Source organism: Zalophus californianus, chromosome 15 (assembly GCF_009762305.2).
Source record: "Zalophus californianus isolate mZalCal1 chromosome 15, mZalCal1.pri.v2, whole genome shotgun sequence".
Classification (NCBI taxonomy): domain Eukaryota; kingdom Metazoa; phylum Chordata; class Mammalia; order Carnivora; family Otariidae; genus Zalophus; species Zalophus californianus.
In genome coordinates this window covers 64,240,209-64,261,974 of record NC_045609.1, presented here as the reverse complement: position 1 = coordinate 64,261,974, position 21,766 = coordinate 64,240,209, and positions in this window count along the sequence as shown.

Here is a 21,766-nt window from a genome sequence, read left to right as displayed (position 1 = left end):
ACAATGTGTGGTTCAATTCAAGCCACTATAGGGGAAGGAATAGAGGAGTTTGGAAGGAGCTGGTACCTTAAAAATGAATAAGAAATATTCTTTAGGTGTGGCTTAAAAATAAAAATGAATATATTAAACATAATTAGGAAGTTCTTGGTACTACAGACAAGTTGTGTCCTTTGCTGACTTGGTCATGGTCAGTTTATTTAACTACACCTCTGTAGGTCCGTGTGGCCTTATTTGTCCCCTGTGTAATGCCATTACATGTTAAACAAGTCAATAAGGTAGAGAAATCCATGAAGGATGCAGGGTGGAAGAATCACTAGTTAGAAAGCTCATTTGGTCAGTAACATATAGAACAGACCGAAGGAGAGGATGACCAAGTAAAGAAAATTTGGAGTGTTAGTCACTTATAAGAGATTAATAAACCAATGAGATTTTAAAGTCATTTCTTTGTAATTGTATATATTACTGAAAGGAGTTTAGGCAATTTTCTCATTGCACTAACAGACATAAATGTTTGATGTAGAAGACATCCCTTCTATTGAACAGCTAGTTCATTTATCTCCAGGACAGAGGGGAAACTGAGGCCCAGAGAGACAGAGGGAATGTCAGGTCTGTAGGTGAGTTAGTGGGAGAATTGGGACCAAAACCAGTTTTACGATTTCCAAACTAGCCTGCTTTTCAAAACACCAGGTTCACCAGCTATCAGTCTGGAGGTCTGTTTGCCAATTAAGGGAAGAATGAGGCAGGAAGGATCCAGGTACTTGAATAATGTGGAATCAAGACCCATAAAATAAATCAAAAGGAAGGGAGGAGATCACGGAAGATGAAGTTGACTGACGTCGCGTTTTCTCAAGAGGTAGCCCCACTGAACCATCCCTGAAACCAAGTTCAGCCTATGGGAAAGAATAAATGTAGATAGAATCATCTTTTTAAATAAAAACATATTTGTCTTGAGACCTTATCCTCTCCTAACCACCACGCATGGTCTAATATTTTAATTTTCTTTAAAGCCTTCTCTGAGCACCACTGATTTATATCCAGTCCCCTGAAGAAGAGTGAAATCTTCAGGGTGAACATTTTCCATAGATCAGACCTTAGAATCATTATCAAGATAAAAAATTATTCCGTACCAGTGTGACACATATTATGTGGATAAGTATGACGAAGAGGTAGATAAAATGTATTCATGATGATGATTTCTTTCTGTGTGAACTACAGAGAGTCATATGACCTTTTTCTTTGTCCATAAAATGCAAATGATGGTATAAACCTACTTTACTAGGCATTTATGAAGGCTTATGGCAACATGTTTCTAAAATTGAAAGCTCAATGTAAATAGCATTGCGCCATGAGTTATTAATGTGCTCCAAAGTTCTTTCTGTAGATACATTAAAACATCTCTAATTCACCCTCAATTAATTTAAACTTTGTAAGAATTTCAGCCGAAGCTAGGCTGATGATTGCTTTATACTATTTGTTTTGTTTTGCATATAAACATTATATATAGTTTTCATAGAAAAACTGCAAAATTAGAGCCAGACTGTGCAAAGCGGGAAGGGGTAGTGGTTAAACAGCGTCCCCATCTCCCTCTCCCTCCCCACCCCCACCGACACTGCCATTTATGAGCTGTTTTGCCCTGTTTTTTAAATGACACCTCTGTGCCTGGATCAGTTTTTTTTTTATTTCTAAAAAGAGAAAATCGCAGCAGCCCCTCCCCAAAGCTGTGCTGGGAATGAAAGTTCTCAGTTGCTGTAAGCTATAAAGTCCTGAGAATAATTCCTGGCTCAGAGTAAGTACTCAATAAACGTTAGTAACTGTTATTACTACTTCTTTTTCTTACTGTAATGAGAGCCAATTTCTAGAAGTAAATTTCACATGTAATATATAAAGGATAACAATACAGTTTTAGAAATAAAAAAAATTGATTGGCACCTTTGAAGCCTTCTTCGTCACCCTGATTCTGACTCCAGCCCTCTCTCTCCCAATGCCTGAGGGATAAGGGACTATTCTGAGTTTTGGATCTGTTGTCTCCTTGTTACACTCCTTAATAGTCTTTCTTAGCCACATTCGGTGTGTCCCAAAGCAGCATTCTCTGACTAAAATCATATTGATATACTCCGTCACCAGTGTCCTCATCCCCCCCCCCCATCGTTTTCCTTAAATCCATCTGTATTGATTTACAGAGGTGTAGACCATCCCTCCTCTCTGCCTTATGGTATCCCATCATATTCCATAGGAGACCCTTCAGATGGACAATTTGATTGCTTCCAGTGTTTTGCTTCTTTTTTTCTCCTACATATGATGTTGCTATTAATATCCCAGTACGCGTTTCCTTTTTACCAGTGCAAAATTATTTCCAGGGTAAATTCCTGAGAGGAGGATTCCTGTGCGGTGGCATACATATCCGAACATGGACACTGGAATCACCTGGCATCAAAAGAGAGCACTGACCATAGTTAGGCTTGAACAACAGTTAGAAATTGGAATTATCCCTGGGGTGTCTGTGTGGCTCAATCCATTAAGCTTTTGCCTTTGGCTTAAGTCATGATCCCAGGGTCAGAGTTGGGCTCCCTGCTCAACGGGGAGCATGCTTCTCCTTCTCCCTCTGCCCCTTCCCCCCACTCATGCTCTCTCTCTCTCTCTCTCAATACATATTTAAAAAAAGAAATTGGAACTATCCCAAGGAAAGCAGGAGATGTAGTCATGCCAACCCTTCTAGATAATGTCTTTCTAAAAACATTGCTTTCTAAAGTATTCCAATTTACACTTCTATCTGCAAGGTGCTTTTACTCTTAACCACACCTTGAATCAGCTTTGGCAAGTTAGAAAGATATACTTTTCTAGTAACTTGCTGATTTTCTAGGCTTTCATATTTACTGGAATAAAATTGTTTTAAAAAATCACCTTACATTTTATTCCATTCAATTATCTTTAGATATGCCTTTTTTTTTTATTTCCAAAAAGAGAAAATCACAGATTTTCTAATATTGTCTTCATGTCCAATTGTTTGGGGTTTTTTTGATCATTCACTTGCAAGAGATCAGTCCCTTGAGAGACAAACTGAAAATTTGACAAACATTTGTCTTTTTTTGATCTTCTCTATTGCAAGGGTTACTTTTGAGGTTATTTATTTGTTATTACTTATTTTCTTTTACTTTCTTTCAATTCATTTTGTTTTTATTCCAACTTTGTAAATTTAGTGCTTGGCTTATTAATTTAAATGTATCTTCTTTTCCAAAATACAGATTTAAGTGTTGGGCGCCTAGGTGGCTCAGACGGTTAAGCATCTGCCTTCGGCTCAGGTCATGATCCCAGGGTCTTGGGATGGAGTCCCACATCAGGCTCCCTGCTCCTTGGGAGCCTGCTTCTCCCTCTGCTTCTCTCTCTCTCTCTCTCTCTCTCTCCCTCCCTCTGTCTCTCATGAATAAATAAATAAAATCTTTAAAAAAATACAGATTTAAGTGTTTAAGCTTATACATTTCTAAGAACTGCTTTAGTTTTATCTCATGATATTTTTTTAGGTAGAGAATTCTTATTATTGTTCAGTTCTGAATTATCTAATTTATATTACTATTCTTCATTGGCTCATTAATTATTTAAGAATACCTTCTTTTAATTTTCAAAACTTTAGGGGCTCTACTACTATTTTTTATTACTGATTTTTAATCAGTAATGATTACATTTTTTTTTTTTTAACATCCCACAATTTGGTGAGTCAGAAATTCAAAAAGGGCTCACAGGCAATTTTATGTTCCTAACAGCTTCCCCTGTGATCACTGGGGTCATCTAATGGCTAAGTTAGGGAACTGCCTTCATGTGCCTGATGCGTTGCCATAATGTTCGTGAGTCTGGGTTCAGCCTGATCTCTGTTTTCATGTAGTCTCAGAGCCTCTCCATGTGGTCTCTGCAGGAGCCTTGGGCTTCTCATAGCATGGTGGTCTCAGGGTAGCTGTACTTGTAAGGTGGCTTAGGGCTCTACAGACAAGTGCTCCAAGAGACCTCAAGTGCTCCAAGAGAAACTGTAAGACTTCTTATGACCTATTCTCAGAGGTCTAAGAACATCACTTCTAGATTCTATTGGTCAAGAATCTCACGAATGTCAGCCTAAATTCAGGAGGGAAGGGATTAAATTCTGCCTCCTGAAACCAAGAATAGCAAGGAACTTACAGCCATCCAAATTCTATCACACCTGTCACTGCATCCAACTCAAACTTCAAGACTTCTCAGAGACTTAGCGGCAATACCATCAAATCTAATCATGACTTTTCATTTTCTGGTGAACAAACTAAAAAGGTAGGTCAGCTGATTGCCCCACACTGAAGATACAGTGTGGCAGGTAGTAAATATAACCACAGAAAATGCTTCTCTTTGGGGAAAGGTAAGAATATGAGGCACAAAACAATCATGTGTCTAGTAATTCTGAAATCCTGCTGGGAAGATATTGTGAATTGGAAATGGGAGAATTTCCTCCTTGTGGCTCCGGTTCTCTGCTCTGGGAGGGGTGCCTTGGCCAATTTTTTCTTCATGGCTTCATCTTTAGATCGGTGTTTCCTGATTCCTCATTTTTCATGATGACATTGACATGAATTTAGGAGAGCACGTCTACCTTTAAGACTTTATAGCTTTATAGAGTCTGTCCTTGCTCATGAAAATATGGTGGTCTACAGGTGTTTTAACTCTTGATTAAAGTTTTTTTAGTCTGAGCTGGTTGGGGTGGGTTTTTTTGTTGTTGTTGTTTTTGTTTTGTTTTGTTTTTGTTTTTGGCAATGAAATCCCTCCAGCACTTAGACGGCTTCTGGTCTATTTCATTCCAAGTTCTTGTGCCAATAACAAAATCCCAAGATCTTTCTTAAATTCCCAGATAAGCTGTTTTTCCTTACTTCCACATATCTTTGTTGAGTTTAGGGGTGGGTACTCATAATGAGACTGAGTAGCTGACACTCTTAGGCCATACTATTAATCTGATATTTGCTGCAGACTGGGTCTTAATAAGTATTTGTTGGACCAAGTTTCTGTCTACTGTCTATAAAGAGTAGGGTTGTTTGCTTGTTTGTTTGTTTGAAATGTAAAAGTCCCAAATTTCTGCATTTTTTTATATTCTTTCATATTTTTCCTTGCAAATATTTCCTGAGTTAATTTCTGTCTTAGAATACTTTGCCAAGAAGAAGAAGAAGAAAGAGAAGGAAAAGAAGGAGAAGAAAAAGAAGGAAAAGAAGAAGAAAAAGTAAGTTGCCAACAGACACTAAAGATTTGATTGACTCCAATCCCTTCTTCTGCTGGAGCTTTCAGTTCCATAAGCATATGATCTGCTTCCCAGGTGTCAAAACCTCAGTTGTACCAAATATTCTGCTACTGTAGTACATGGATCCAACCTTTATAGCCTCTGATATGTTTCCTCCCTGTTCATGGAACAATCATTAAGCCAATGTGATCTACTTAAAGATCTCAACTTCTGTTAATACAGCATAAGCAATAGTAAGTACTGATATATGCAATTCCAAATATTCCAAAGCTAAATACAACAAATGTTTAGGTGTCTCTTATACTTCAGTCTAATGCAGGTCAGTAGGTAAGTAGACTTTGCTTCACTCTATCATTCAGAGATCCTGAGGTCCAAGAACATCACTTTTAGATTCTACTGGTCAAGAATGTCTTCTATGCCATGGATCTGCCCTTCTCAACATGTGCCTTCCTCATTATCTTGATATACTTTAGATAACAGACGTATGTGTGGAGGGGTGGGTGACTGAAGAATTTGGAGAGGGTACACCTAGTTATAACTGCTGTGGGCTAGATGTGACACATTCACTCACATTCCTCAGGCAAGGACTACACTAGATCATCTCATCTAGATAGATACAAGAGGGTTTGGGAAATTTGGTTTAGCTGTGTTCTCAGAGAAAGGAAACAGGGTGGCGAACATCTAGCCAATCTCCACCACGAATTTGATGTGGGCATGTTAGTTGCTTATAGTAGAATAGTTCAGGGTACCAAGTCTGGCTCATAGCTAAAAATGAAAATGTATTTTACTTTCATCATTCTTTAAATCGTCTGAAATTAGAGTTTTGACTCCCTCATGAACTAATGGTTTCATAAACTTCTTTTCTTTCTTTTTTTTTTGAAAATCACCAGGTAGTAGATTTTTTTCCTTTTGTTTTTATTAAATGATATTTTTATGTCATTGTGAGAAAAGAAAGTGACCTGTATAATTTATGTTATTGGGAAATTAGTGAGGCCCACGTTTGGCCTAATATATGATCATTAAAAAACAGATGTCCCATGAACAATTGAAAGTAAGGTAAATGAGAAAATAGGAAACTTAATAACCTCCAATTATTTTCCATCTCAGTTAAATTCAAATTCAACCTCTCATAAATCTCTGAGTGACCCAGTCTCTGTTCACCTCCCCACACTCATCTCAGCCATTTTCTTTCCACTTAACCATGGAGTTCGAGTCACACTGGCTCCGTTTATTTCTGCCTTGGCCCTTTGCACCTGCTGTTCCTGCTGCCTCTGGATCTAGCCCCTGTTTGTCAGTTAGTTCTCATTCAAATGTCAGCCTCTGACAGCATCTCTTAGGCCAACACTGGTGAACACATCACTGGCTTCATTCTTTCAGACCCTCCATCGCTGTCTGAAATTTAATTGTTAATTTGTTTGTACATTACTTGACCTCCCCAACTAAAATGTAATTCTGTGAGAGAGGGGCTTTGCCTTTCTCCTTACTGTTTTGTTCCCCATGCTGACAAGAGTATTGAGACTATAATAAACACTAAATACATATCTCTTAAATGAATGAACATGAATTATCTCACTTTCTCATTCATGCCTAACTCTAAGATGCAGAGGTTATGAAGCTGAATCATTCAGAAATTGCTATTATTCCCTTTCTCCCCTTCCCTGTCTCTCCTGTGCCTCTCTCTCTCTCTCTCTCCTTTCCCCCTCCTTCCCTTCCTTATTTGGGAAGGTTTTTCATGTTTAGGTGAAAACATTTGACTGGGATTTGGTGAATGACTTTCTTTATTCTTTATTTATGGTCCTATTTCCAAATTTTATCTTCCTATGTATTTTTATTTTTTATTTTGGTAGGAGAATGGCAAGAAATGTCTCAGTTATAGTGAGTCATTTACTATGGTTTTCCAAAACTCTAGCAGAGGTTTTATCTGTGCCTTATCCTTCAAAAATGTTTTAAAAACAAAGAACAGTCTATATATGATCTTGGGGACAAATTGAAAGCTTTTTATGCAAATATATTTTTCAAGTGTTTTAGCAGCATTCATTTACACGGACTTGAAATCAGTCTTAATCTCTTTATGGAAGCTGCACTCAAGAATCTTCCCTCCATAACATAATGTTGCATTTGCCTATGGTATTGGGTAAAAGCAATTTGATTCCCCCTAAAACTCACTTTTAAATTCAAGTTTCTATATCCTTAATTATCTCCCTGATTAATTCAAGTGAATGTTTCATTTTTATTAATTAAATTAATATGATACTAAGTCCAGTTCACTCAGCATAGTATCTTTCAGAGAAGAGAGAGCTATAGTGTGTGTGTGTGTGTGTGTTTGTGTGTGATGGAGGGGAGGGAGGTGGTATAAGAGCTTTTTAGAGTGAAGAAAATAAAAATGAATCCAAACTATGAGCTGTGTTTTGTAAACATGTCTCATGAGCGAAAGCTGGTGGCCCAGGGACATTATCTCATTATTCTGTTCCCTTAGGAAACAGCAGGATTATTTTCAGGATAGTCTGTGCACAAAGGGCCATGTACTGCCTTCAAACTGATGCTCATTAGGAATGAAAAGTGCCAAAGCAGTTTATGTATATATCCCATACTGTGTTCTGGTTGGTCCCGATTGCTCTGTCCCAGGCACACTCTCTTGAATTCTGGGAAAAAGTCAGAATACAAGCTCCCATGTGTTCCTCATAAAAAGCACCTCAGCTTAAGGAGTTGGTGGGTTGGGGGCTCCTACAGGATCTTTGTAGAACTATCCTGCTTTCTGGAGAGAAGAGCTATTCAATAAGTGAGTGATTTCCTCTCATACCTATCCTGTGAAAAGTAATTAGGGAAGGGAGCTGGTCAGCTAATACATAATTCAAATTTGAACAAAATAACAACCATTACTTTTAGTACTAAGTGCTTAACTCTGTTCCTGACTCAGTGCTAGGAGTTTTAAACTCTTTAACTCCCTAATTCCCTATGAGGAATCTCTGGGGCTAAGTACTATTATTACCCCTGTTTTATACAAGGAAACTAAAGCTTAGGAAGGTTAAATCACTTGCCCAAGTTTGTGTTGTTATTAAGTTGAAGCTCAAGATTCAGAAACCAGGCAGCATTAACTCCAGGGACCATGCTTTTAAATGAGCAGTAATTGGATAGATGGATGGATGGATGGATGGATGGGGAGTTGGATGGTTGGATGATGAATGGTGATTGGATAGGTAGATAAATGGATGAGTTAGTTGTTAGATGGTGTCAAACAAAAGTAGGAGATTCAAATGCATTCGCAAAGTTTTTGGATGCTAAGATGGTTTTAATGAAATTTTAAAAAATACTGATTTTTTTCTCAAGGGCCAGTTGAAACAATGTCTCCTACACAGCATCTGCATCTCATGGAAGTTTTGGACAGCCTAATCTCTCATTTGTATCTAGGAACTTGCTACACATGGAGTCACCTGTCCCAACTGAGAAGAGCTGGCGGTCTGTGCTGTTCATTCATTAGCACCATCTGAGTGCCAAATTGATATTTTACATTATTTACTTGCCTCTCATTAGGAGCAAGTCCAGAGCACCATCCAATTCTCAGATCAAAAGACCCCAGAGTTTCCTCACATAAAATGCACATCATATAATGGTAAGGTTTGTTAAAATGCCACATGCTTGCAAAATTTTTCAATAATTGCTACAAATATTCACCAGAGGGGGGAATGTTTATTCATTTTCTTAATTTCTAATAACGTTTTCTGCTATTGTAATATTTCCTTAGTCCCTCTTACATTTAATTTGGCATCTGAGCAGTTGAATTTATGCTTTTAAGCAAATGGTACAGGCATTGAATGTTTAGCATCTCATTCATGTTATTTGTTCTTAGATTTGGTACCCATACAGCCTGTTGGCTGTGTTATTTTCTAATGAGAATTTTGTAAAATGCTTTGGAGGCTCATTACAATTTGAGCTTCTTTCTTTCCATTCAAATGAGCCCCATTTTAAAATATAGCATCTCTTACCACTGGATGAGTGCTGGCTCTGGAGAACACAGGCTGCTGCTGGACCTGGGAATATCAGCCCTGTGTGTGATGCCAAAGCTCGCTCTTCACCCAAGAAATTCTTTCTCCACTTTCTAGAGGTTCTTATGTAGCCACATGTTATATCTTGTATTTTTTAAATTTTACTGGGAATCTTCCTGATTTTCTTTTGGACTTTACTGAAGAATAATTAACAAATAAAAATGAAATGCATTTAAGATCATCATGGGATGATTTGATAACACATATACATTGGGAAATGATTCCTAAAATTAAGTCGTTTAATACATTCACCACCCCACACAGTTATCTTTTAATTAATTAATTAATTAATTAATTAATTATTATTATTTTAATGAGAATGTTTACGATCTAATCTCTTAGTGAACTTCAAGTTAGTGAACTTCAAGTATGCAAAGTGTTAAGTATAGTCACCAGGCTGTACATGGGAGCCACAGAACTTACTCCTCTTGGAACGATACACTGGTACCCTTCGAACAGCCTCTCCTCATTCCCCTCCCTGTATTTTATAATTCCTGTATGAACCCTGAGAGTGTTTCCAGTATTCTAATGAAGGAACTGAGGCTCAGAGACATCAGGTGACATATAAACCATCATCCAGTTCAAAATGCTAGACTCTACCTCCAAACACATATCCTCTGACTCAAAAATCCCTTGCTCTCTCTCTACATCCTCCCAAGGCACACTAATATCTCTGGTATTATTTGACCTCACTCCATTGCACACATGCAATAGCTCTCACTAAGCAAGTTTTACTGCTAAAAACTTTTACTGCTAAAAACTTTTACTGCTAAAAACTTGTCTCTTCCAATTCTTTCATCTGTGACTCCTTATCTAGTATAATTTATAGTTTGCCCATCTGCCATGGCCACTCTTCTGTGATCAGAGTCCGATTTATGGGTAATCTGACCAGTATAGAATAGAACAATATTAGCATCTTCCTATTTCTAGATACTCTGCTCTTGTTAACCCTGCCCGAGGTGGAATTGTTTATGGTTTGCTTTGTGTTTGTTCAGCAGAGCAGACGTGTGACATAGTTAACTCACATCACTTTCACTGTGGGCTGACTCCTCTAAGTCACTCTAATGTCTTTTGATAATGAGGCATTCCCCCCTCTACCTTGCATCTGTAAAGTTAGGGGCGATGGGGAGACACTTTGAATCAGACACTTCGTGTACCATGTCAGACACTCATTGCTGCCGAGCACTGCCATAGAGACCAACTCTGTAAGGTCTATCTGCATGCGGAGGCAAGCTGGCCGCATCTCCCCTCATTCCTGTGCCACCTGTCCCCCGACCCAGGGCTTCCCCACAGACACGGAGGAATAGCACACTGCAAGACTTGGTTCCTCTGTTTGCGCAAGTTGGGAGTGTGAGCAAGTTATTACCTTATGGAATAAATTTTGACCAAGAAGATATGGGCACTGATGGACAAATCCACCCCCCCCAAACTGTTTGAGAAGCAGTTCATGCAGCTTTTCAGAAGATTTCTCTGCAATGCCAAGTAGTCATTTGCACTGGTGCCCATTCAATAAATGGCTTCCCCCTCCCGCCCTGTTCCCTCTCCTTTTGCTCACGTCTCCTTCTCTCTGATTTTGTTTCTTAATAAAATAAGGGTGTATAAGCCTTGGACTCAGGCTTTATTTTCTGAGGAATCCAGGCACCCAGGCTAACACCAATTAACAGAATGTTAATTCTGTTAGGAATTAGGAAGATCTCTTCCTTCAGTTGACTCTATTTTACGTTAAAAACATTCACATTTTTAAGAGATTCTAATTCTTTTTTTATTTTTTTTTAAAGATTTTATTTGTTTATTTGAGAGAGACAGAGAGCACAAGCAGGGAGGAGAGGAAGAAGCAGGCTCCCTGCTGAGCAGGGAGCCCGATGTGGGACTCAATCCCAGGACCCTGCGATCATGACCTGAGCCGAAGGCAGACGCTTAACCAAATGAGCCACCCAGGCGCCCCAAGAGATTCCAGTTTTTTCATGGAGAATATGTTTTATTCTTGTTGTCCTATTTTTCATTCAGAAAGTAAAGCATTCTCAATTATACGGTAAGACCTTGACCATAATGATACTAGCTGGAAGCTAAATAGTTTGGCTATTGTTTTTAGTGTCAAAATGCCTTTCTAACCAAACCATACCTTTTTTTGTGGAGGAAAGAGGAGAGTGGAGGGAAGGTAGTTCTGTAGAGTTAGTACTTCTACTGAGTGAAGGTAGGAGGGAAATATTCGCACCGCAAGGATTCCGAATTAAAGAAGGTACATCCAGCAAGATTCAAAGACCCAAGGACTCTGTTCTGATAGGTATCATTTGCCATTCTTCTTCAGATTATACTTGCCAAACCCTCTCAACTTTCAGAAACTATTCTTAGTGAGAAAACTACATCATCAATGATCATTTTCAGTTTGAGAAAACTGCTTAGTTATGTTAAAATTAAACTTTACAGCTTATGGAAACTAACCATTTGTCTAAAGAATGAAGCTGGAAGGAACCTTAAATATTTTCCAATTCTTGTTTCCCACTCACTTCTTAAATAAATGGAAATTGAGGTCCAGAGAGGTAGAACAGCCTGTTCTGGGTCACCAGGAAAAATTAACAGCAGAGCTTAGACCAGATTGCTAGACCCAAGGACTTTTTCACAACACTCATTTTTGAGCTTTAAAAGAGTAAGGGCTTTTTGTTCTATTCTGAGGAATTCCCACTGGGAATAGTCCATTAAACTGTGGAAATGTGGCTGAGAAGAAAACAATTTGTAAAGCCTATTTTTGGTATTTTCACATTTTTTAAGTCTCTTTTAACCCTTGAATATAGGATTCCTCTCTTATTCTCAAATACCACAATCCATTTAACCCCCAATCCTGACAAATGAAGCTTCAAGAATACATCCTGAACCTGAACACTCTCACCTTCTCCATCCCTAAACCATTGTCCAAAAACTTGTCATATCCTAAAATAGCTCTTAATTGGTCTTTCTTTCTCTATTGCATCTTTCCTATACAGTATTATTTACATAGCCATTGGTGTGATCTTTCTAAATGTCAACATGACCAGACCATTCTTTTTCTCAAAGGCTCCCAATGGCTTCACATTGACATTCAAAGATGGCCTCCAAGTCTCTGTATAGACTGACCCTTGCTTACCTTTCCCCCAATCTCATTTTCTAGAACTTTCTCCTCACTCATTTTACAGTAGCCAGTTTGGCTGTTTAGTATTCCTCACACAGACCAATCTTGTTCCCACTTCAGGATCGTTTTGCTTGGTGTTCCTTCTGCCAGAACGGTCCTCTTCTAGATTTCCATTGTTTGTTCCCTTGCAACACTCAGGTATCTGCTCATGTCACTTCCATATAGTCCTTCCCTGACCATCTATCACCTCCTTCCTCCTCTCTATCTTCAGATGGTGCTCTTTATTATAGTAATTATCACTATCTGAAGTTAGATGGCAACTTAGCTAAATACATACATTTTGTGTCTTGCTTACTGGAATGTAAACTCCAGAGCTCAGGAAATTTGTATTGCTCATCTCAGTATCTGCAGCACCTAAAATGATGCCTCGTGCAGAGATGGTGCTGAATAAATGTTTATGGAATGAATGAATGCATGCATACGGCTATAAATCTTTACTATTGAGAAGTCATTTTCTGCAAACATATGCCATTATGATTGTACTTCCCATTCTCCAGCAGTTATCCTGTTAACTAACTAAGTAATTCACCATTAATAAAGAGTCAATCAAGAAAGCAAGTCTCCAGTTCAAGCTATTAGAGTGCATTGAATTATTCCATGCATTAGAATGCCTGGAACCTGAATGTCAAAGCCATTTGGCTGCTAGATATTTACCGCTTTTGGACTATAGAGATGGTTATATTCAAATGATCTCATAATAGCAGAAGAGCTCCTAGATGGCCTATCATCAATTATATTATTACTCTACATTCTGTGGGCAATATTTAATTAGTCCCCACAGCATTGCTGGTTGAGAGCAGAGGCAACTGAAAGGACTTGGGGATAGACATCATCATGGGTGGTTTTAATGCATGAATGAAACCAGATTCAAAGAGCAAGCTTCCCCCTCTTTTAGAACTGCTGTGTCCAGCCTATTATATTCACTGGCCAAATACTACAGTGTATCCTCATCTATGTGTATTTTCTTCCTTAATTTAAGGAATTAGAATTTTCTGGTAGGATGTTGAGTAATACACAGGTTTTCCAAATGTGCATTAACTGATACATTGTCAGAGGGTGGGCTTGGAAGAAAGTTAGAGGCAATATAAAATAGTGGATAATTGGAATCAGCCAAAAAAGGATTCAAGCCAAGGACCTGCACCTTCCTAGCTGCACATTTTGTGGGCAACTTAGTGAACTTGTCTGAGATTCAGTGTCCTTATCTGGAAAATTGAGATGACAGTGGTACCCACCTCATAGAGTGCTGGGATGACTGGTAAAAGCAATGCACCAAAAGCAGTCAGTGCAATGCCTGAGAATGCTTTATATATGTCATTTATCATTACCATTGCTTTGTTAAAGCATCAATCAACAGGTATCTATTGAAGGACATACTGTATTCATACAATGTAATTGAGACTGTAGGGAATGAAACGGTGACTCTGCCTTATATGAGCTTATGATCACTTTGGTGAAACAAAGTGTGCCTTCTGTGTAAACGACAAAATGAAATGTCATGATTAAAAACTGCAAATATGGTAAAAGACCTAGTAATGGATGTACGGCGCAAGAGAAGATTTTTCAGCTAAGATGATCTGGTTTGCCTTACAATGAAGGATGAAATTCAAGGCATACTGATAGAAGGTGGAGATTCAGAAAGTTAAAAATGGAAGTAAAGAGATTTTTCTGTGGAAGAAATTATGCTAATTTCACGTTCCCATTGTCTAGGTTCATTGCTGTTTATCTTGTGATAAATCTGTCAAATACAGGCCCCCTAGAGACTTCCACTTCGGAAATACTTTGATAGCCTCATTCTGGTGCCAAAATGTACCCAAGAATAAGAGAACTGTATTTATTCAAGGACGTTATTTTACACCAACGTATCTAACTCCTTATTTTTACATAGCTGAAGATTCAAGTGTTCCCTACAGTTGGTTGTTGTTCTTTGTATTATAGTCGTTAATGGAATGAATGCAAAGAATGAAAAGTATTAGAGCCATGGGTAAGTAAGCTTATCTTCTGATGGGAAAAATGACCGTATTTCTAGACCATGCAAAGGAAGTAAAAAGATGAGTGGATTAAATACTTTTTCCCCAACATTTCTTCTATATGCACTTTTTTCCCTAGTTAAGGACACAAATTACATTGCATTATGATTGTTAAATATTTCAATAAAAAGTGGGACTCTGATACAAAATGACTGCTCTACACTGGAAATGGGACTTTTTACAGGGCTTTTATGGAGTGTGACCTCATCCCATTATTAATAATGCACTTTGTGAGTTTTCTTTCATCCATTGATCTTGCAGGAGCTTTGCTAACATTAATTAATCCTCTTGTCATCTCCATGAACAAGATAAGGCATTTATTGAAAGGCTTGCTGAAGCCTTTGATGAAACTCAGGCAAAAACTGCCTGACACTGCTTGATGGATGTGTGGCACCCAGGTGATGGTGAGGAGAGGACTTTTAAAAGAAAATGGCTGCTTCAACTTTTCTGGCACAGGACCCTCCGTCTCAGGAGCAATCTGATCACTTCCTCCATATACCCTTATTGGCTCAAATCTATCCCCATCTGTTTAGAGGGCACGGTGCCAAGGCAAGCCCTGGTCAGGTCATCGGCACTGATCTTGGGAGATGAGCACTTTCTGGGCAGTCTGTGTCCCCCTGCCACGTTGCATCTGTTTTACCAGATGTCTCACCTCTGAGTCCATTGGTATGCCAGCCCTGTGGCTGTGTGTCTATTTACAGCACATCTGCTACTGTGTAAATGCCAAGCAGCAAAGTAAATGGTAGGGCTCTGTATGGGACGTGTGTGTGTGTGTGTGTGTGTGTGTGTGTGTGTGTGTGTGTGTGTGTATTTGTTGGGATGGGGGTTGGCGGACACCTAGAGCACAAGATGCATAATGCACTTACAGAGCACTGCCCCCATCAGCCTTCTCATGGTGCTGTTTGCTGGAGGATATACCTGGGGAGCATTAAGACACCTGCCTTTAGCTGTCAAAATAGATGTCTCAAAGTATATTGCTTCCAGAATCAAATAGCACATAAGTCTTCTGCCCTAGAAGCGTGTACCACAAAGTTAAAAGGACTACAACATCTCCCCCAAATAGAAGAAATGCTAAGACATATCGGAGCTTTCCTTAATGGTTTCTCCATGTCATCATTTACTCATTTATTCAACAAGTATGTGTCTCTGTAGTAGATGAATAAAGAGCTAGAGAGACATGATACCGGGCCTTTCTCTACCAGGGAAAACTAGATCTCAGCATCTAAGATGAAAGAGTTGAGTGACCACACAAGATGATCAGTGGTAGGGGCCCAAGGGAGTGCTTTCTGTGGGTTCCAGGGCAAAGGCAATGATGCCTAATGGTGATGGGGAATTTCCATTCCATTTGCCCTACAAAGAAACAATGAAAGTAATCTGGACATGGAGGAACAGTTCCAAAAATGGCACAAGGGAATGTAGGTCTGTGCTGTATTGTCTACTTGGTAATTTACTTTAAAAACAAATGTGTATAAACAGTGAAACGTGTTTTCACATTGTTCAATACTAGTCCGTACCCTAGGGTCAGTTAAATGAAACCTGCACTCTCATCAGAGATGTATGCGCCAGGGTACGCCAGGGGTGGGGGGCTGGTTTAACTAGCAAATGAACTACTGAAAGTGGGAACTGACACATCCAGATGTGGTTATTTGGCACTTCATATATCTTTGTCAAAATCCACACCAGAGAGTTTTTAAAATGAGCCAAGTGATGTCAGGAATTAGATTCTGTTAGAAAGATTGCACCAGCTTTACCGACCTTTAAGAAGTTTAGGAAGCCAGCAACACTTGCAGTTCAGTGACAGAGTGTAACACTTGAGTTCTGGAGCCTTCTTGGCTTCACATTCCTGTGCCTCCCTCTATGGCCCTGCCACTTGACTCCATTACAATGCTAGCTGATTCTGCCATCAGAGTTTATTGTATCCATGTTAGAAAAAGCTTTCTATGCAAGGTTCTTGTCAGAGTGCCTTAGGACAGAAGGTAGAAATTTCCCCACCTATAGTACAAATTATATTTTGTACCAGTTTACTAATGCATGTTTTTGTACACTAGATTTGCTCTGTATCTTGCTTTCACTGTAATATACAAATTCATACGAGGCATCTAGCCCTCCCAGCCCCACCCCAACTTCGAAGCTGAACTATAATTACTGAAAGGACTTGCTATTGGCTCCACAGTAAACTGGCTTACATGAGTTCTCTGATGTGAAGAAGGGTTAGTCGTTGAATTTACAGCCAACAGGCAGAGGACATGAAGATGAACCTTAAAATATAAAACTCTATTACTCCCTACAAATCACGGTTTACAATTATTGACACTCAGGACAATTAAATGGCTATCATTAAATCAGCAGACCTTGTGTACAATCCCTTTCTTCCTTCCCTCCATTCGATCTTGTTTATGTCTGGCATGAACATTTTATGCTATTCAGAGCCCTGAGTTCACTCTTTTCTTGATAAAAAGTTATCTTCTAGCAAAGTCATGGCTGGTGTCCTGACATTTAGAATAGAAATGGACAGATTTCTGAAACAATAATGGTGCCCTTGTCCTTCTGATTCCTACCAACAGACAGTGTTTTAATAGATTCAGGCTACACTTGAGTTCTCCACACAGCTCTTCCATTTAAATTTTAGTAATCTTTTATTTTTAAGAATGAAAAATTCAAATGAGGATCACAAGTGCTTCTAGCTTTATTTATAAGACTAAGTAAATTTGGCTTTTGTTATATTGACTCCAGCTCATCAGTTCTAGGATTGTTTGTTTGTTTTGCTATTTCCCTCCCCCATTTCACATGGGGCATTTTTAAATCCAAGGGAATTGGTGCAAAGGCTGAACTCCAGTGAAATGTTCCCATACACCAACTCCTCCAGTAATTCCCCTCATGTCTTGGAGAGTTCTGTGATCATACATTGATAACTTCATCTGTAGTGGAGATATTTAAACGAGTAAATGCATGAGAAACTGGTTTTCAATAATGTAAATCATTTTTTTCTTTGTCTTGTTCACTTGTCACTTATTAAAAAAAAAAACCCTGGGGCTCTTTTTCCATCACAAAATCATAGTACACATTTGTAAGACATTTTATAGGGACATTACCTGTACGTGTATCATCACTGCAGTCCTGAACAAGACCATGGCTGTTATTAGCTATTTTGACAATAGACCTGTTGAAAATGTCAAATTAGGTCCAGTTGAGGGACAACCATGACGATTTTTGGGGGTGTGGCATACGGTCTCAGAACACATCACTTAAGAAAATCCCAAATTCATGGAAATTAGACACATCTAACCCAGTTGTTGATTCCATTCTCAAAATGTTAATCTCTGAACAGTGGCTAATGTAGATGACAAATGACTTTTTCAAGGTGACAATTTTGACAACTATCCTGGTCATGTTGAAATGGTAGTGGGAAGAAATATTAATAGAACATGCACTTAAGCTCCAAAATGATCAGGACAAGTTAGCAGGGGAAATCGAAAGAAACATGGGTCTTGGATTAAAAGACTTTCTCATTCCAGTCCCTTAGTCTTCTCATCTCTAAAATAGGAATCAAAATAGCTGTCTTACAAAGTTGATCTGAGACAAAAATCAGACACAATATGTAGAGGACACTGTGGAATAGGGGTGCCTATTCTAAATCTTCTCTGACAGGCTTCCTTGACTGTAGAGCTGGAAAACCCAAAGCTTTATTTCAGAGACTCCCTTGCACACAGCGTCCAGCTGCAGTTTTGCATTCTGCCACACGGGTCCACGGGCATGAGATTTCAAAGGAAGAAGCAAGAAATCGGCATCAGCAGGCACGCGGAAGAGACCGTGCAATAAGGAAGGAAATAGTGCCTGTTTCTTGTGGCCACGGTGATGAAGGCCCTCGTCATCTGATCTAGAGCACTGCAGGTTCCAAGAAGCAGCCTGGAGTCCAGTGGGGGCTTTCCAAGAACCCATTTCTTCTGGTTATTCTACCTATCTGTGTCTCATCCAAGCATAATCACCTAATCCTCCTGGAAATTGTTAAGCTACTTAATGCCATCTGACAAATCCTTTCCTGTTTTAATTTATGGGAATTATTTATAAGGACTGCAGATAAGATCTCTGAGACCATATCGGAAAAGTATTTTGAGAAAGTTAAAGACATTAGCTGTTTTTGAAAGGAAGAATCATATCATACTTATATTTATTGATTAATTTCAAAATATAATAAGATCCTCTTAGGAAACAAAGCCTCTGAATCAGATTATTGAGCATCTATTATATGATCAGCACAGACATTTTAAGCATAAGGCCTATTTTCTGGGTAGAGGCTAGAATAAAAATCTTACTCGGTATATCTGAAAGAGAATTCATAATTCATAGTAACTGTCATTTTTAGTTGTATGCCTTCTTGTCAAGTGCCCTCACTCTCCCCCACCCTCCCTAATTCAGAACTCATGTTTGGAGTTAAAATAAATATGTATATACAAGATTATTTTAAAGTATCGATGTGTAAGAATTATAAAAGCAAACGTACTGACATTCAGTACAGATAATCTCTATAAGAAGTTGATTACTCAAGACTCTTTCAGTTGCAAGAGAGAGGATCAACTTGAAAGGAGATGAGAGTTAATTTGTTATTTTTTGTAACCAGGATATATAAGGGAAGATCTGGTTTCTGGCACAATGGGTATAGAAAACTGAGAGCTGATCTTCAGCCCTCTTCTTCCTATGTGTTTATTTCAATTCCAGCTACTTATGGGGAAGATGATTTCTGCTAGTCTTTTATTCATATACTCCTAGAAACATAATCCTAAAAGCATGTTGCCTTTCCTTAAGCCCCAAACAAAATCTCCTTGGGAAAAGACCGCTTGCTAACCTGAAGCACATGCCCACCCTGCAGCCATCACCATGGCCTGGGTATGGCCTCTGGTACACCAGGTCTGCTTCCCACAAGTGCTAGCAGCTCTGAGAATGGTCATCGGGAGCCACATCATTGGAATGGAGCCGAAGAAATTCCCCAGAGAGAGAGAGAGAGTGTGTTAGAAGAAAAACAAAGTCCACTTTGGGGTGTTCCTTGATTTAAAAAAAAAAAAGCAAAAGGCATTCCTAGTGATCCTTTTCCTATAAATTGTAAAGTGCATCTCTAGTTGTTCCTGTATTCTGTGCCTTCCGTCTCTGTCTCCTATTCATCCTGACATGCAGAATTCCTTTCTCTGAATGAGATAGTCAAGATGCAACCACCTACTCTCCTATTAAAAAAAAATGTATTTTATGAGGAACCACTACACAAAGGGACAACACACACTCTTAGATTGTATTCCAGCACCTTCGAAAGGCAGGGTAATATGACCTGGGAATATAACTCTAGGATATAACATTGTATGGCCCTTTACAATTGAAAGCAATTGAATGATCTCATTAAGTCTTCTTAATAACTCTTGCAGGTAGATGGCGATAATGATGATGATTTTTACCTATTTTATAAGAATATAGTATTATTATTATTTCTGTTTTACAGGTGAGAATGCACATGGAGGTAAAGTAGCTAGCCAGACTCATATAGAGTCACTGAGTGGTAAAGAGAGGATTTTTATCGAGGTAAAGACATACCTCAATAACTTGGTCTTTCCATTCTACTCAGAACAGACCACTCAGGGGCTAAACTGTGGAAGATAAGTTGACTAGGTCATTTTAATGAATTCAGGAATGCCTTGAGAACTTCTGATGTGTGGCATGACTCTTTGGCATAGGGCTTTGTGCTCCATCTAAAAAGGATGATATTGAGTGGAAAAATTCAAGGAACCTATGAAACTGTTACATGATACGGTATTGGAATTATCAGATTCCCAATGATCGGGGGGAGGCGGGGAGGGAGGAGCCCTGAGTGTCTCTCTTCCTGGGTCTGGCATGTAAGAGCAATTACAGGAATCAACTCTTAAACACCATCAGAGTCAGGTATCTGGAGTTCTTCACTGATGTCCCTGTCCCAGCTAGAAGCAGAACCTGCCCATTATCCTACTGAGAAAGTCTTATGTTTTTCTTAGATTCCCTGGAGATAATTTTTCAGTATAACATACAAACCATTTCCAAACTGATTCCTCAACAGTGTGTATTTAGACACTACAATGCACCAAACTTGCAAAGTAAGTTGTTTTCCATGATTACTTTCTAATGTCTAATGTCAGCTTTTCTGCTAATAGTGCTTTCTCCCTCCAGGGACATCAAAGTGATTTCTGATCCCCTGAAAGCCTCTGTGTGGTAAGTCATGTTTATGACTTAAAAAAGAAAAAAAGGGGGGGAAAGTCTTGCATTTGTGTTGTGCAAAATACTTTCAAATTGTCCCATTTCTGGGTTCTCACAACAACCCTGTAAGATATTCAGGGCAGGTATGGATATCTGAGTGGAACAGATAGAGGAACTGAAACCCCATATGGGTAAATGATTTACTGAACTACCCCAATTCTTTAGGGCAAGTTAAGAGGGCAGTGAGATATCTCCCATCCCAGATCTAAGGGTTTTCTATAAGGCTAGTGGCTTTCAAATATATTTTTCTCATATATATATATATATTATTTTTTAAAGATTTTATTTACTTATTTGAGAGAGAGAGACAGAGAGAGCAGGAGCAGGGCAGAAGGGGAGAGGGAGAAGCAGACTTCCTGCTGAGCAGGGAGCCCAATGCGGGGCTCAACCCCAGGACCCTGAGATCATGACCTGAGCCGAAGGCAGAGGCTTAACGACTGAGACACACACGCACCACTCAAAAATATTTCTTAATCTTTTTTTTTTTCAGAGAAAATCAGGCATTTATATATTGATGCCCAACATATAAAATAAATAATAGGGAAGCTGCTTTATGGAAGTGAGCGGGCGGAGGCTAGCTTCACCCTGGGAACCCCTGGAGCATCACCGCAAAAGGCCTGTCATGGACGCAGTTTGAGAAGCACAGAACTAACACAGGTTCCCATCTCCTCTTGTCTCTCCAGTCCTGTCCCAATGAGCATAGCTTCCCAGGTGGGGTGCCACAAACACTTTTTAAAAATGTGCTAAAATGCTGATTCCTGTCATCCACCAGAAGGGCCCAGGAAGCTTGAGCTCTCTGGGGCTGATCTTCTCTACCTCCAGATAATTTTCTAGGTGGGAAGCACTGCAAAAAGTTTAGGAATTTATTCATTTTATAACACCACAGGAAGGTCATCAGCCACACCAAAAACAGAGGAAATTCCAAAGAATTCAAGTCTTTCTATATAAAATTTGCAAGCAAAAAAGAAAAGTAAAGTGGGGAGGGGTTGTTACAGAGCAAAGCAAATAAAAACAACATTTA